Below are 16,176 nucleotides of genomic sequence, written 5' to 3'. Positions count from 1 at the left end.
CCAGACATTTTTGGACAGTCTAGTTGAAGTATTTTTATCTATGGTTCCTCTGCATTCAAATCTGTGGATAAGTGATTGTTCGATGGTTGCAAGATATAACCTTACGATATTGAGGTTCTTTGACAAACAGTTTTCAACAAGATGATAGATATTAATCACTTTTAAGACTGAAAATGGCTTTAGAGAATTAATTGAAACTAGCATCATCTTTAAGTATCATCCAGACCTGGTGGAACGACCGTAAAAGTGGAGGGGCTGAAGGCTAAAATTAGTAAAATTTTGCTAGGAAATTAAGAAAAAAGTAGATTTTGATAAAGCATCCCCGCTTTCTCCAAGCCTGTCCTCTGGAGCCAAATTTCAGCCTATAAGAGGTCACATCCTGTTCAAGTTGCACATCTTATAACACAGCATAAAACTATAACCATTCAATGATATGATATGATAAACAATAATGAGTAACATGTATCTCATTTTAAATTTTTCGTCTCCTAGGAAGAATATCAAAGTTGGTCAGTCAAAATTCACCAAGACGTCCAAAGTTTTAAAATTGATCGCAAGCAAAGAAAACAGCATGAAATTTTAAAAAATGGAAGCATGGCCACTAAAGAAAAAGTAAAGCCAGGACTTCACATCTCATCAAGGTCTCAGATAGTTTCATATAAACTAAATGAAGTTCATGATGTCCAAAATCTGATTGATAAAATGATTTTATTGAAGTTTATCAGCTGTTTTGTTCTCTATTTTTAATCAGTTTGAATAAATAAACAACATACCCTCCCACCACACAATTTTCATCTTCCCACCAGGTTTCCATTATTATTACTAAGCAAATTTTTGAATTCATTCAAGTGTTTCAAGATATAAGTATTCATTTGCATTAACTTTAGATTCCAGCCTCCGTAAACCAGTACTCGCATCAATATCAACGTAACGAGAAGGAGCTTACTTTCTATCAGACCATTACAGCGTAGTCATATAGGATGCTTAATTATTGACTGGATGGCATAGCCCTTGGTAATGAAAATCATCATCATCATCATCATCATCATCCTTCGATCTAGGTCCCAAGGAAACTACCCAGGTACAACAATTGAAATCATAAGCAAATGTTTTTATCTTTGCTAACGTGTATCCTTACTATGTCTCTTTTAAAGGTTAAAAGCTTCTCTCTATTTTTCAGAAGATTACTAAACAGGTCTAGTGTTTTCGTATCAGTGTACAGAATTATTGAACCATCAGTGGTAGTTTGTACTGACCCTAAAGAATATTTTGTTTCTGGTCCAGCTTGAAATTGTCTTCACCCGGGCTGCATTCTTTATTTTTTGAACTTTCCAAATTTTTCCAACTTTCCCATTTTAACATTTTCTACACACACACTTAAGTGATCTAAAACAATCTTTCCACATTTTTTATTCCGTACTCCTTCAATCCCAATTTCACGGATTTTTCTTTTCAAATTTTAATCGAAATCTCATTTTTTTAATAATCGATCAAAAATTTGATATTTTTTTGACAACACATGAAATTATGAGCATCTTTTTTGTGAGTTTAAAAGGTTTTCCATTGTATTTTCCGATTCTTACATTATCACCAACTAAGGATAAGCTGATGTAGGATTATTTGATTTTGTTAATACTTTTCATTTCATTTCTAGGACAATTATCTCATGGTCAGGAGTTGTCTTCGATGAGGTTTACTGTATCATAGAGATGATGTCCCAATTAAAACAAACGTATGGTTTGACTGGAAAACCGTCAAAAACAGCGTGAAAGAATTATGGTACGAGCCTCCCTTATAATTCATAATAACAGAAACAATGTCTAAATGTAAGTTTGATCTCTAATAATTTCATCAATATCATCATATTCATCTTTATTGAACTACATGGGGTCTCCCAAGTTTACACACAACGTCATTTTCTTAGTTGTTCAACTTTTTGGAAGAAAATTCATATGCTGGGGAGTGACGTGATTTTATTTTTTTAATTGAGAAAATTGTTGTTTGTCCAGTTTCGCCCCTCAAAATTCAGGGAATGTCTTCTGCAGAATCGGAAAAACTGGAAGAAAGTACTGTCTGAAGGTAAGGAATTAATTTTACGAAATTGCTTGTGCTGTAAGGAAACAATACGTCTGAAACGTTTAAATTGGCTCTGAAATCTTTCGTCTTTGGACTATTTGATGCAATCCTCTGTAAAGTTGATAGGTGTATGAGAAATTTCACTATCGCAATGAGGCTCGCTCAAAATTGATATAAAGTCTTCTCAATGAAAACAAGTGGTACTTTTATGGACCTACCTGGTTATGCATTTAACACATATATAATTGATATCTACGTGAGCATGACCGTTGAACAATCATTCAGAACACAAATAGTGACGATCTATTAAGATTAGTTGTTTGTTTCTTATAAAACATGCTGAATGGACCTACCTGATGATGAAAGTTAGATAGCAATGCGAAAAGAAAAATGAAAAAATCAGTCAGCACACATAGAAATATAAGGAAAAAATCCATTGAAAATCTGCAAAAACGGCGATTTCCAGCATTTTCAACCGGAAATTTTTTTTTCTCAAAAATCGAACTCGGCCATGTTTTGAACATTGCGAATACGCATCTTTCTGCAAAAAATCAGAAAAAACTAAAAATGAAAATTCGAGAAAATGTCAAAAAATCGATTTTCCGACATATTTCCGGCATTTTCGGCCGGAAAATTTTTTTTTTGAAAATCGGGCTCAGTCACATTTTAGGTATTGTCATATTGCATCAGTGTATACAAAATTTCATAAAAATATAAAGTACAGCTTGAGATTCAAGAAATAGTGTTCTTCCGGCGAAAATCGGCTGTTCCGGCGATTTTTAGAAAGTTCTGGCTTCAAAAATCAATTTTATTGAAAATTGAAACATGCTTGATGGTGGACATTGCTATTAATAATGTTTTTGAATGAAAAAAACAACCAATAATATGGAAAAAGTCTAATGAAAATCCAGAAAAACGGCGATTTCCGGCATATTTCCAGCATTTTCGGCCGGAAAAAATTTTTCTCAAGAATCGGACTAGGCCATGTTCTGCATTGTTAATACGCATCTTTGAGCAAAAAATCAGAAAAACTAATGATGAAATCTCGAGAAAATGCCGAAAAACCAGTTTTTCCGGCATAATTATTTCCGCCATTTTTGGCCGAAAATTTTTTTTTCGAAAATCGGGCTCCGTCACATTTTGGGCATTACCATTTTGCATCATTGTGCAAAAAGTTAGAAAAAACTAATGAGCCGATCTCGAGAAAAGCTGGTAACTAACGGACGGACGGACAGACGGACGGACAAAGGTTAATTTATAGGACCTCCAGGTAGGTCCAAAAGTGAATTTGCTATTACACAGCAACTAGAGTCTCCATTCCCCCTAATTTATTGATTCATTCAATTCTGTTTTGATTTTCATTTTTACTTTTACCTATAGAGGTTCAACTGTCATCCAATATTTCTTCAAACTGTCCAATCATGGTCTTCAAGCTCTGCTATTCCTATCATCCATCAGTCACAACCGGAAAACGAGAAAAGTCCTCAGTAAGCTGGTACGTTTCCATGGATGTTTTATAGATCATGATGTCTCTAGCTCTTATAGTGTCCTGTTTCATTTGATTTAAATGAATCAAACGAATAATCTTTTAGATACATCACCCCCGGCTCCCATATTACAGGTTGCACTGACCTGTTTAAAATTATATCATCAAAAGAACTATAAACTGCTCCTAAAAAAGTTGACAGATAAAAGTGAAACCTCTGAGATGGAACTATCTAATTTGAAAGTTATCATTTTGTCAGTAATATCTCTTGTCTTATTTTAGCTGTACAATATCTCCACGCAACTCTTGTGCAACAATTGGAGGGCTTTTAGTCCAGCATCTACCTCAGTGAAATGCGCATGATGACGATGGCTTTAACATAAACAAATCTTGCAATTCTTTCATTGATCACTCCTTCCTATCCACTAACTAGGTAGGATAATATATTTCCTTTAAAACTTCCTCTACTGGATAGGATAAGATCTACAGCAGTGTGATTGGTTCGAAATAGACTTTTTTTGAGAGAAGACCCGCGACATGTTGTTTGGGGTACCATACCTTTGAAGCGAACCGCGGCATGTTGTTGGGGGTACCATACCTTTGAAGCGAACATAGATTGAGAGTAGTTTGCACCCCCTTTGAAAAAAATATTTTTAGGGCCTTTTTGCAAGGGGGAGGGGTATCAAAATCTGCCTAAAAACCTGGGGGATGGGAATGTAACAGGGATAATATAAGGGGGTTGGACATTATGGTCAATTTAATCATATAAAAAATGGTCACAGTCTGTTCAAAACTAAAAATATCATAGTGTCCTCCCCCCCCCCCTTATAAAGGGGGGGGGATTCTGATTTTGGCCCTTTTTTTAAAGTATGGGGGAAAATGAAAAATTTGAAATTTGCTGGGGGAAAATAAAAAGGGGGGAAAACCATAAATTTAGGAGATTTTGACTGGGGGAACTTCACTGATCTCAAGGTGATCTTGTTGCAAAACCTGTTTAAGCAATAAAATCAGCAAATCTTTTGGGATAAACCAACTTTTCAATACAATTTCATTTTTCCAGCACTTTCAAGGCTATTTTTTCAAGCTTTCCAAAATTTCAAACTTGATTTAAGGCATTTTTATGTTAACCATATGGGGAACCGCAAAATCTTCAAATAGCTGGGGGAATTCAAAAAAGAGGGGGGAACCGAAAAACTTTGAAATATGGTGGGGGAAATAATAGAGGGGGGAATGGAGAAAAGTTTTGATTTTTAGTGGGGGGAACCAACCCAGGAGGACACTATGATAATATGTACCACCAAAACACAAATTGTATATCATAATTGATAGATTATATTGTTTTAGATTTTGAAAATCTTTCAGAAAGCTTGTTACTCAAATAGCTTCCGCCTGCTTCAAGCCATTGAAACCTATTTTAGACCCCCCCCTTTTCAAAATGAATTTTTTTTTTGGGGGGGGGGGCTTTTAAGAAATTTTTATTTTGGCCTTTTTAAAGAGCTGACTGGGGGCTAAAAATTACCAAAATATTTGGGGGACCTAGATTGTTGGGGGGCCTAGATGATCTGACTGAGACTCTGGGGGCTGTTCAGCTAATTTCAAAAGATCCCTTATCTTACTTAAATCAAATATAAAAAGCAAAAGATATTTAAACATGAATATTAATACAAGTAAAATCATATATTCTTTATTGACTTCTCTCTACGGGGGCGGGACCTGAAGTGTTAGGGGACCTAGCACAAGGCAACTTTTTTTGGGGGAGCCAAATTGTTGACCTTACTTTGTTGGGGGGGAGCTAGAAACCTGGCTGAAGCTATGTGTATAAATCTTGTACTCTTTGATCACATTGATGGTGCATAGAGCGAGTTTCCTCGAAGCAAATTTTCTGTAAAACAGGGGGGGGGGTATAATTTCATTACTGCGAAAAGTCTACAGTTGAAGATTTAGAGACACCCTGTGGGACAAGAGCTCTGTTGAACTTGTACTTGAATCATCTTTTAAATTGGACAAAGCTCTTCCTCCACGATTCTTGGTCTTACATTGCTGTTATATGATCGTTTTCCTCCAGACCAGTATCTTCTTGAATCAACGATGATGAACCGTCTAACACGTCTTGGGACCTACATAGGTCAGTACACTTGCAGTCTTGCAGGTCCGTCATGTTTTGCCGTCATGTATGACCAACAAGAGCGAATGGTCGGCATTGAACTACTTCGGATATCATCGGAAGTGATCAATAAACGAATGGATTCGTCTGGTGGTCTTTCCTCGATTGTAGACAGCACGGAGCATCTTGGTGTAAAGATCGTCAAGATGTTTTGCTTTTGCGATATTCAGTGACCATGATTAAGTTGCACCATGGAAGAAAGTTCAAATTCAAATTCAAAACTTATTTATTCGCCTGCATATCATTAAAAATTTACATATTTAAGTTTGTATAAATTAGGGGAGGGGATGCAGGCCAGGAGTCCATCCGAATGAGACCGTTCCCGTCTAATCATATGGAATGGCTACCTGGACGCAGATTTTTTTTCTGTGGGGTTGATATAACTATTAGAGTAACAATATTTCAATATTCCAAATAACAAAGTAAAAAAAAACTCAACGTAACTATCGACAAAAAAAAATATAGTTATATAAGTAATCTTTTGTTTTAATAAATCAAATTAGAGGATTGATTCATCACTGGCTTGAAAAATTTATGTGTTTGTTTGTTTTGAGATGGGCGCCTTCCATATTTTGAAGTCATTAACGCGTTCAATCTCGATACCGTCTGACGAGTACAGTTTTGTGTCAGTCCATGGATTCAGGTGCATGTATCCATTCTTCGTTGCGTTGAGAAATAGCTCTACATCTTGACAAGCTCTTTCAACCTTTAAAAACAGACTTTGCGCTGTTATTATCGTTTCCTCAAGACGGGTTATGTCGTCGTATACGTGGTATGCTTTAGTCTAGATCTGGAAGACGTTCTGTTGGAAAACGTCTTCTTTTACGACGTTATAATGTCACTTTGTAGTCTAGCAAGCTAGATGACTAATCAGACATAATAGAAATAAAGCAAAAAGTAATGGAGGGAACAATTTTAGTTAGAATAATTTAGTTTAAATACAAACTACATCCCGTAACAATAATCGTATTATCATACAACTCCTATACTATTGTATTACACGCATTATAAACGACTCCAGTCTAGTCACTTTGTAAATTATAAGCGGTTCTTGAAAGGAGGATTCTGTTTCTTCCTCTGGTATCATCACATGAACAGATGTATTGTCGTGCATAATTTGGATGGCGTTTACAACTTGAGGAGGGATATCGTATATTTCGAGAATCAGAAACATTTTACTTCGGGCAATCGAGTCGAATGTTTTTCTGTCCATGAATGGTTTTACAGCAGCTTGGTGATTTTTGAGTTCTTCAAGGATGCGACCAACAGCTAGAACATGGGCTTTCTTGTGTGAACCTGTTTTGGTTTGGTCAAAGTACTTTATTATGAACAGGTTCGACACCGATTGTACACTGGGATAACGAGATACCACGATAGTTGCCAGTCTCCCAAGTTTTAGGTCGATCTCCAAAGAAAGTTTGGCTATAGAAACGGTGTAATTTTCTTTCATCAATGGTAGTTTCCAGAATTCAGGAGGGGAACCGTCTAGACCAGGGCCGTTTCGAAGAATACAACACTGTGGGACTAAAAAGTTAATTTTGTTGACCAAATCCCAGGCGTCTTTTGTGTTTGATGATAATCATGGAATTCCGAATGAATGTAGGATGTTGTCTATTCAATTGTCCTCACATTTATCGTATGTTGTGCGCAGGTTGACTCGAGCAATTTCAATCTTTTTAGTTGCGAATATCAGGGTAATTTTCCGGGTAGCAGTAACGTCGTGATGATCGACTGAGTTTGATGGAGTGCTACTCGGTTTTCGGGAAAGTAACTAAACTTTTCTCCAGCTTTGGTGGAAATGGCGACGAAGGTTGAGTAGTATTTCTCAGTTTCAGGAAGATCATCAAACTGTTGTGAAATGGAGTTATCGATTCGACGGGCGAGATTCTCGTTTAAGTACATTGATTGCCAAAACAACTTTTCCTTCGGAAGAGATGGAGGTTGGCGTACGCTGAGTTTACCACTGGCAGTGACTATTCAATGATCACTACCGATTGGGTTGGGGCTGGAATATGCCTGGCATTCGACACAAGATAAAGTCAATTTGGAAAAGTGTTCCGCTTGGGGAACGGTGCATCCAGAGCTTAGGACGAGGTTTCTGGAAGTTAGTATTTCTAATGATCAGATTGTGTTGATTGCTGAAGTCGAGAAGCAAGTTTCCTGTTTATGGAGTCATCTTACGAAAGGTGAGCAGAGATTTTGGCACTAAGAAGTATGGAGTGAGTGGGAAACTCTTCGATAGTTCGAGAAAGTGTACTATAGAATATGTTAAACTTTCAGTTTTAAAATTGTCGATCCATATTTGATGAATGTCACATTGGCTTAGATCATCCCAATCCAGTTTTCTTTTTTCTTTCCTTTGTAGTATATCCGGGTGTTTTGGTTACTGAACGGTATATACCTGTAACGGGAAATTGCACTCATCTTGAAATACTTTTTTCTCCACCATACGGGAATTTTGTGCAAACTTCTTGTAGAGGGTTTCTGCCCGTTCAACTCTTCGTCCGCGTGTACCTTCGTTTATAGAAGGTGCTTTCAAACGTTTAAATTATTTGATTCCTTTCGACTTAACCATTCACCTAACAGATCAGTCAGAAATCTTCAAAATCTTGGCAATGTTGTTTGGGGTCACATGCCAGTACCCGGTAAATCTTCTGTACGTTTGTTGTGAAGCCTGTCGTGTTGGATACGCCAACGTAATGCGACGTCTTTTTAAAGAAGAGTGATATCGTTTGCTTACTCGTCAATTTTAACTTAAGCTGTTTGATATTGAATTCATAGAGGTGTGAAGCAAGATTGGTGAGAGAGAGGAGAAGATAAACATGTGTCTGATATGAGACGGAGACTCTTATGTAAAACTAAAACCTTAACTCTAAGCGTGAATCTAGTCAATTCTTAATATAGTTAAGTTAATAATTCATATAATCGACAAATGTGAGCTGTTGCATCTTGCGTTCTGATTCATCTATGTCGGTCTTATCGGAAAGTTTTGTTGCCTGTTAAGCTTGCGAATTTGCTAATGGTAGATTTTGGGTGTTTTCTTCTTATAGGACGAGAGTTTGACTGACGGTATTAATTAAATGAAGGTTTACAATTTTTGATTTGAAGTTGACGTTGATTGAATTTCGGATGAGAGATCTTGTTTAATCTTCTTTTCAATGCTTATGTTCTCGATCATCAAATGGTTATTGCTTTTGCTATCTAAGACAACCACTGATTGATAGCTGGAATGAGTTGTTTGTGGTGTGTTGTTGTTGAATTTGCCAAAATGGCCAACTTGTTGTTTGTGAACATCAGCCAAATGAAGGGCGTCCCTCCATAATGCCAAGACTTCAATCAGCACTAGTCAAGACTGATTCGAAGATTGATAGGCCGTTTACTTACTTCTTCTTACTTCTTCTTTAGCTCGTGTTCGCATATGCCAACATTGAGTGGTTAGGGCGAAGGCCAACCATATCCTTCTTTTTCTTTTTCTTCAAGACCTCTTTGTAGAACCCGTCTGCTGAACGACCATCAAGCACGTGATCTTCGAGTGTTTTCATTGGTCGGCCTCTCTTCTTGTCAGCGTTGTCGTTGAAAAGCAGTCTTTTGATGATGCTGGTGTTCTTTTGTCTTGCAATATGGCCAAGATAGTTTTGCTGCTGTTGTTTGATGTATTAAAGGATGACTTCAGTCTTGAAGTATGCAGACGCGTAAAACATCTTCACTGGACATAACGAAGAGGAAAGTTTCTTCATTGTTGTCATCGATTCTTCTTTCAAAGCCGCTTCTCGCCATCTTACGAAGCATATTGATGTAGTTGGATCGCTGTTGTTGATGTTGTTTTGTTGAGTGATATTCCACGTTTGACAGGAATATGTCAACTGACTGCGCACTTATTTTGAGCAAAAGCAATTCTTAGGTCAATCTCTGCATTTCATGTTGGAGGTTGATTGAAGTGTATGTCGTCTCCAAGATATCTTAACACTTCAACATTTTCGATGACTTGATCATTAAGCGTGGCGAAAGATTTGGGATATTCACCTTGGTTTTGGGACTTAAAATTTATTATCATCGTTTTATTTGGAGGTGAAAACGAAGAAATGTTTTATTGAGAATTTTCAGCCCTTAAATATTAATAATTTAAATACAAGTTCTAAGTCGTCAGTGTAACCAGCCCAGTGACCAGTATGTTTACCGTAATAGCCTTTGGCTCTTTCATCTCTGGTTGTAGCGGTGGCACGAATTCTGTACTTCAGTTTAAGAAATTTAACCTTGTTCTCTTCACAGTTTTGCATAAGCACACGCATGACAAAATCCATGTACGGGTTGTATAGTGGTGGGGATTCTGCCCCTCCCCTTGGCGAACGCCAAGTAGATGCTCGTAAACACCATCTGGAGTTTGTGCTAATGATGTTGTTGTTTTATGATACAATGATTCGAGAAGATTAATCAGAGTAGGCTCGACTTCCTCGGGAAATCTCAGGTAGATAGATTCGAAGAGCCAATTTTGCACAACGTGGTCGAACGCTGAGCTTAAATTGACGAATGGGAGAAAGAATGGTTTTTTTGTTCTGTCCGAAATTTGTCACATATATGCCGTCTGCGGTTCCTCTACCCCGTCGTCTAAATCCTTGCTGCTGGTCGAGCAGTTGTTCGTTATGCCAGTCTTCAAGATTATTATCACCATATTATTATCATTTACAAAAACTCAATCCTATTTGTAAACCTCTGTGCGATGCCGAGTGTTTTGCAATTTTTTTAGCTTCTCCTTTCCATAAGGCAATGAGCTTCGAATGACCCCGTGACGACGGTATAGATTTTCTCGTCCATATTTGAAGAAGTAGCGATTCGAGCTCTGATAGTAGCGCGTTTGATGCGACTGCACACTTGAAGAATTCTGCAGGAAGATCGTTTGATGATTTACCATTCTTTAAAGATTTGAGGGTAGATACAATTTCGTTCTTTTTTGGAGGGTCAATATTGATGAACTCGCAGGTATTTTGTTGCAATACAGCAATATAATTTGGTATATCAATCATCAATGGGTTTTATTTCATTATTTATACTGCCAGTGAAATGTTTTTCGAAATATGTTTTCAATTTCTCTGGGTCACACTCGGATTTTTGTCTCATAGATTTGAATGTTGAACCGTCGGACTTAATGGTTTTGAAGCTTCTTCTTGCATTTTGAGATTTCTCAATTGGCGCAAACGTTTTTCAATTCTCTTGGAGTGCTTTTTGTATGACTGTCCATATCGTGTCGTATCGGATCGATCACAGAGCAGAGAATTCAGTTCTTCATCGTTTTTCCAGAGTTTTTTGCTGGTCACTGACTGGTCGCTAGCAAACTAGACGACTAATTAGACATGGTAGAAATAAAGCAAAAAGTAATGGAGGGAACAATTTTAGTCGTCTAGAAACCTTTGTGCACTAACTCCAAACAAAAGAAAAGTGTCAATATTACAATCATAATTTTTTCCCGTTCAAAAAAAATTTTGAAAAAAAAATGTGTGTGGATTTGTGTGTTGAAAAATTTTTCATTTGAGTTGGTTTTGTTTTGAGAGTTTGTCGTTGCTTGATAAATTGTTTTCTCCCTACGCAAGTTTCTGCGTAGCTAGCTGGGGATTCTATAAGCCGGAACACCGGATTCTTCCATTCTTCGTTTATAAACAAAAACTTAATCCCGTAACAATTATCGTAACAAGTATTATATTATCTCGTATTATCATGTAGCGCCTATACTACTGTATTACACGCATTATAAACGACCCCAGTCTACCTCGTTTGCAGCTTCCTCAACAGTTTTTGAAAAATTCTGTGAAAATACATTTACGTCTTCATCGAACGGACGATTCGCTTCAAGCTTTCGATTCAGATTCCCAACACACAATGTTTTATCTAACTGTAGGTATTGGTAGAGACTTAACATGACGTTTCGGTTCGTTTGGTGTTTTGTTGTATCTTCTTCGAGCAATTCTGGTTGGGTGAGTACATAGGGTTGCTTTGAGAAGTCGGTGGTCTGTGTCAATACCTCGAAGTAGCATCTTTTATTTCAAATGGAATTCGGGAGTAGAAATGTCATTTTTTGTTTGTTTTCGGGGGCATTGGAGGTAAAGAGTAAGAAGGATTTAATATTACTTTCTCGTTCGCAATTTCAAATCAATTGATAGTTGTACTGCGCTATCTCGAACGAAATACGTTTTGGAAACTCTTGGCATCCAGCCAGAGGTTGGGTGAGCATTAAAGGGACATTAAAGTAGTAAAATGTAAACATTGCGCGAACCACGTGTCATTAAAGAGAACAATTAAAATCACGTGTCCAAAACAAACTTGTAAAACAATTGAACAATCAAAATTAGCCATATTTGGTTAGATTTTTTATTTTGACATGTGACATTTGTTTTGATTTTGTATAGCTGCTGCATACAGTTTGTTTACAAATTTCGCAAGTACTGTTATGTCCCATTAATGTCTATTGTCAATATATTGTACAATATCGCATGAGCGATAAGTGATGTAGATGATTGTAGTAATCAACCCCACTTGCTTGGACTCGGTTACCACAAGGCCCAATGTTTCCCATCTTGAAAATGATATTAGGTTCAAATCGAAGATACGTCTTGTCGATCATCCCGTTTTTCATTTACAAGTTTTGGAAGCAAAAAAAGTTTGCAACGGAATGCTCGACGTATGTCTGATTCTCTCAATCTTGGAAAGATTGGCTAAGTACGTCCAATCACATTCCTGCTGTGGATGTAAAATACCAGAGCTTGTGAGTGTACGTGTGTGTTACGTCCCAGGTCAGCCCTATTTAAGAGGAGTCACTACTTTAAGGGAATTTCGAACGGCGGTTCGGTTCTCTCAGAAACTTCGACGGTCTTGTTTCACCCTATAAGTGTCTTTGAGATCGAGGTGTGAGGTTATTGTGTGATATAGGTTTCATCGTCTCCTAGGGATTTTCTACGCTCTATAGTTTAGTTACACTGTATTACTTTACGCTGAATTTATTTAATTGAAATTTTAGGAGAATTTCAGGGTTACCTGGTTCTCGGATACCCAGGTGGTAGTTAGATTTCAGTCGTTAATGTGTTGGGCTGGAAAGTTGTCAAGATCATCATAGTTTGTATTATATCGCAGGCTGAGTTCGTTTTCTAATAGACTATGGCAGGTAGTTGCTTGGCTCACGTGGTACAGAGCAAGTTTTTCGTCACTACCTCTCACAACGCTTAGTGCTTTGGTCGCGTGATGCAGGGACATTTTTTTTCTGTAAATACTTCATTTCTAATGGTACTAGCTTTTATTGACAAGTAAGAATATCAATAGAACTACCGGTGGGTATAAAGTCGTTTGATTAATTTAGGTTTTATCATATTTAGGATTTATCAAATATAACTGTTTACTTGTAAAGTTATTTCCCTTTTTATGTATTGTTATATAGTCTGTCTGCAACCACTGCCTTGTTTTGGGGGTTCCTTCTGTTGGGACTAAATTTTCCCCAAAACTGATTATGGGTTAGTCAAATATGTGACCGCTGAACGAAATTAATTGAAAAATGTCTTACTCTATTCTTCTCTTCTCTACTTCCCTCCAACCAGCTGAACGAATTTGGAAATTAAGCAGAATGTCTTTATTGTGGGTGGAAATTATTATTGCAACATTTGACATAAAACTATTACTCATTTTAAGATTATTCCTATTCCTTTGACTTGTGAATAGTATGACCATTATATAAAAAGGGGCGACACGGTCAGAGATATCTCTATTTGAAGATTTGCTTTATGCGATTAACGATAGCTGGTTCCTCTAATAAGATCGACGTGGTCTAAAACCGCCTATGTTCTTTTGATAAAGTTCGCTGGGTGATTGGCGCGAAATTGTTCCAAAATGAAAAATGGCACGGTTTTCCAAATATATTGTGTACTGTGAGATAAGGTAACTTTTTTTGGCCCAAAAATAGTGTAATGGGGTTGTTTCGCTGGAACAAGCAAAATTATTCTAGTATTCCCTTAAGTTGAACTCTTATTTATGTACTATGTTATGTAGGCTCTAAAAGTTTTACCATACGTATCTTTCTTTTTCGGTATATTTCACACTTTGTGTGTCGCGTACGGGACAAAATTAGGATTTCCATTTGTCCTGTACGCGACAAAATTTCAAAATTCTTAAATTTAACGAGAAAATCCTATTTTGACCTAATCTTTTATATTGATTAGTAATCCAAGATTTTTTAAGTTTGTTGTATAAATGAAAGTCATCAAGGGTTAAAGAGTGATTTTTCCCCTACAGTACAATGGTGTATACCACAAATACCCCCATAGACTCTGATAGACCTATTTTAGAAAACGTTTTTCTGAAAGTCAATTAGGGTTAGTGAAGATTTCCCAAAAGTTATTTGGTTCTGAATTACAATTTTCTCTTCAAAGTGAGAGGCTTTTAACATTGCTACAATTTTGTCGCGTACGGGACAGATTTTTAGCTGTAAACCCGTGGAAAAAATTGAAAACAGGAAAACAGCCTATAAAGTGTGGTGAAACTATTTCTTAAAACCTGACAAAATACAAAAACACCAAAAGAAGTTAAATTTTTGAAAGAAAAAAAAAATTGAGAATTTGTTCAGCCTTTCGGAACAATTTTATGCAAATCACCCAATTGTCGCGAGTGAGTTTTAGGTGGGCGAGTTGACGTTAACATATATTGGTACACTGTTTGGTTTCACATGAGATCGTTATGTACTAAGGGTTGATATCAAGGGTTATGTCAAGAAAATATACAACTTTTAAGTTCGTTTCGGTGATAATCTTCAACTTTTCCTAACCCCAAGATTTTTTGGTTTTTGTAGCCCACAAAAAGGGGGGGTAGAATCTATCACCCTCGATTATTTTTTAATCTAGAAGATCTATTGGCTAATGGGCTTTTCATCAGAAGAAAAAATTTGAGGCGTCATTTAAAAAGCGATGACGTCCATCACCAACAATTTCCCACCTGTTGGAAAAAAGCCCAAATATATGTAGGGTTTTTACAAAAATGTCTTCAAATTCCGAACTAATTAAAGATATTTTAGATTCTGTTTTGAAGATTCTGAAAGAATACAAGGTGGTCCTTTAACATAATTACCCGTTTTGTAATTTCCATGAAGACTTTATGTTAAAATCTATGCTGAAACTGGCTGAAAAGGAGTGAATTTCTTGAATTCACATTTTTTCAATCAAAATTTGAAAATGATTGGCTAATTAGAAGTTATCAGCACTTTGAAATTTTGAGTTTTAAGTGATTTTAGCTCGAGTTATGTCATGTTTCACAATAAAGTCATCAAAACCTGATCTAGACGACCTATGAACCTAAAATTTACACAAGTACTCTTAATAAGATTTTATCATAATCTAATAATATTTTTGAAAACTTCGGGCCCTTTCTTCAGAGTGGGTTGGTGTCTTTGTAACCAAACGAGCGATTCTCGGGGTGTGAAAAGGGTATTCATTCCGCTCATGTACCCATTTTGCAGTGTTCACAGTTTTACCTAGCCTGTTAGACGAAAACGGCTTTTTTATCGCCATTTAAAACAAAGAAAAAATTTGGTTTGTGGGAAGGCACTGGCTAGGTTTTACCGTCTCAATGAAGTATTAAAAAGAAACTTTTGCTCTCCACCGTTTAAGGATTAACAAAAATTTAGCAAAATCTTGAAAATATTCTTGTCGAGTTCATTTTCTGTCTGAGATGAAAAACTTTGCTTTGATACACAACAATACATGATACTTACGCTGTTCTCGATATTCGATAAGATTCATATTCCGAATGATACATTAAAGGAAGAAATTTTGGCGGGAAGAAAATTTGGCGGATTTGGTCAAAATCCGCCAAATTAAGTTCCCACCGAATTTAATTTTTTCCGTCATCCGCCAAGTTAAATTCCCCGCCAAATTTAAGTTGCTCTATTTATTACCCAAATGTGTCCTTTTTCAGGCTTTAAAACAGGTTTTCCTTTTTTATAGCCTTTTTTCGACAAAAATGTCCTTCGTCCGCCAAATTGAAATTCCCACCAAATTAAATTCCCAACAAAATTTCTTCTTTTAATGTGTTTTCCTATTATAGGTGAACGTGGAGACGGACCCACCCGATGTCTACCAAAATTGAGTATTTTACACAAGTTCCATTAACATATCGAGTCTGGAAGATGTAACCAAAGAATTCCTATGGTGAGTTTTATGTGACGTAGAAGATTAATTTTGATATTTTAATGTTCGGATTTTTTTCCTTTACTTGAACCAAAATATCTGCTTGTAATAAACTTTTCTCCGCGGAAAGACAGTATGGCTCATTACGGTAAGATTTAACTGGTGCTTCAAAACCTTTGGTCATTCCTTTTTTATACAAAGCTTTCGCGACCTTTATAGTGACAGAGAATCCTAAAAATTTTAAGAATTGAATGCGCCTACACCATATTTCTTTGATATCACTTCTTTTCATTTCA

General features: G+C 36.6%; 2 long non-coding RNA genes across 3 annotated transcripts; both read left to right on the top strand.

Moving 5' to 3' along the window:
* The first annotated feature begins 496 nt into the window (after positions 1-496).
* LOC136799169 (uncharacterized) lies at positions 497-1,815 on the top strand. The gene is made up of 3 exons (XR_010845492.1): positions 497-641; positions 888-1,081; positions 1,655-1,815. It is a non-coding gene; the product is annotated as an uncharacterized lncRNA (long non-coding RNA).
* A 177-nt stretch (positions 1,816-1,992) lies between these two features.
* LOC136799170 (uncharacterized) lies at positions 1,993-15,895 on the top strand. 2 transcript variants are annotated; one of them, XR_010845493.1, is made up of 4 exons: positions 1,993-2,079; positions 3,457-3,571; positions 3,845-3,995; positions 15,798-15,895. It is a non-coding gene; the product is annotated as an uncharacterized lncRNA (long non-coding RNA). The 2 variants fall into 2 exon arrangements; XR_010845494.1 differs by lacking the exon at positions 15,798-15,895 and adding an exon at positions 5,628-6,028.
* Positions 15,896-16,176: the final 281 nt, after the last annotated feature.

This window comes from Clytia hemisphaerica, unplaced genomic scaffold, assembly GCF_902728285.1.
Source record: "Clytia hemisphaerica strain Z4C2 unplaced genomic scaffold, Clytia hemisphaerica genome assembly, whole genome shotgun sequence".
Classification (NCBI taxonomy): domain Eukaryota; kingdom Metazoa; phylum Cnidaria; class Hydrozoa; order Leptothecata; family Clytiidae; genus Clytia; species Clytia hemisphaerica.
This window is presented reverse-complemented; position numbering and strand designations above follow the sequence as displayed.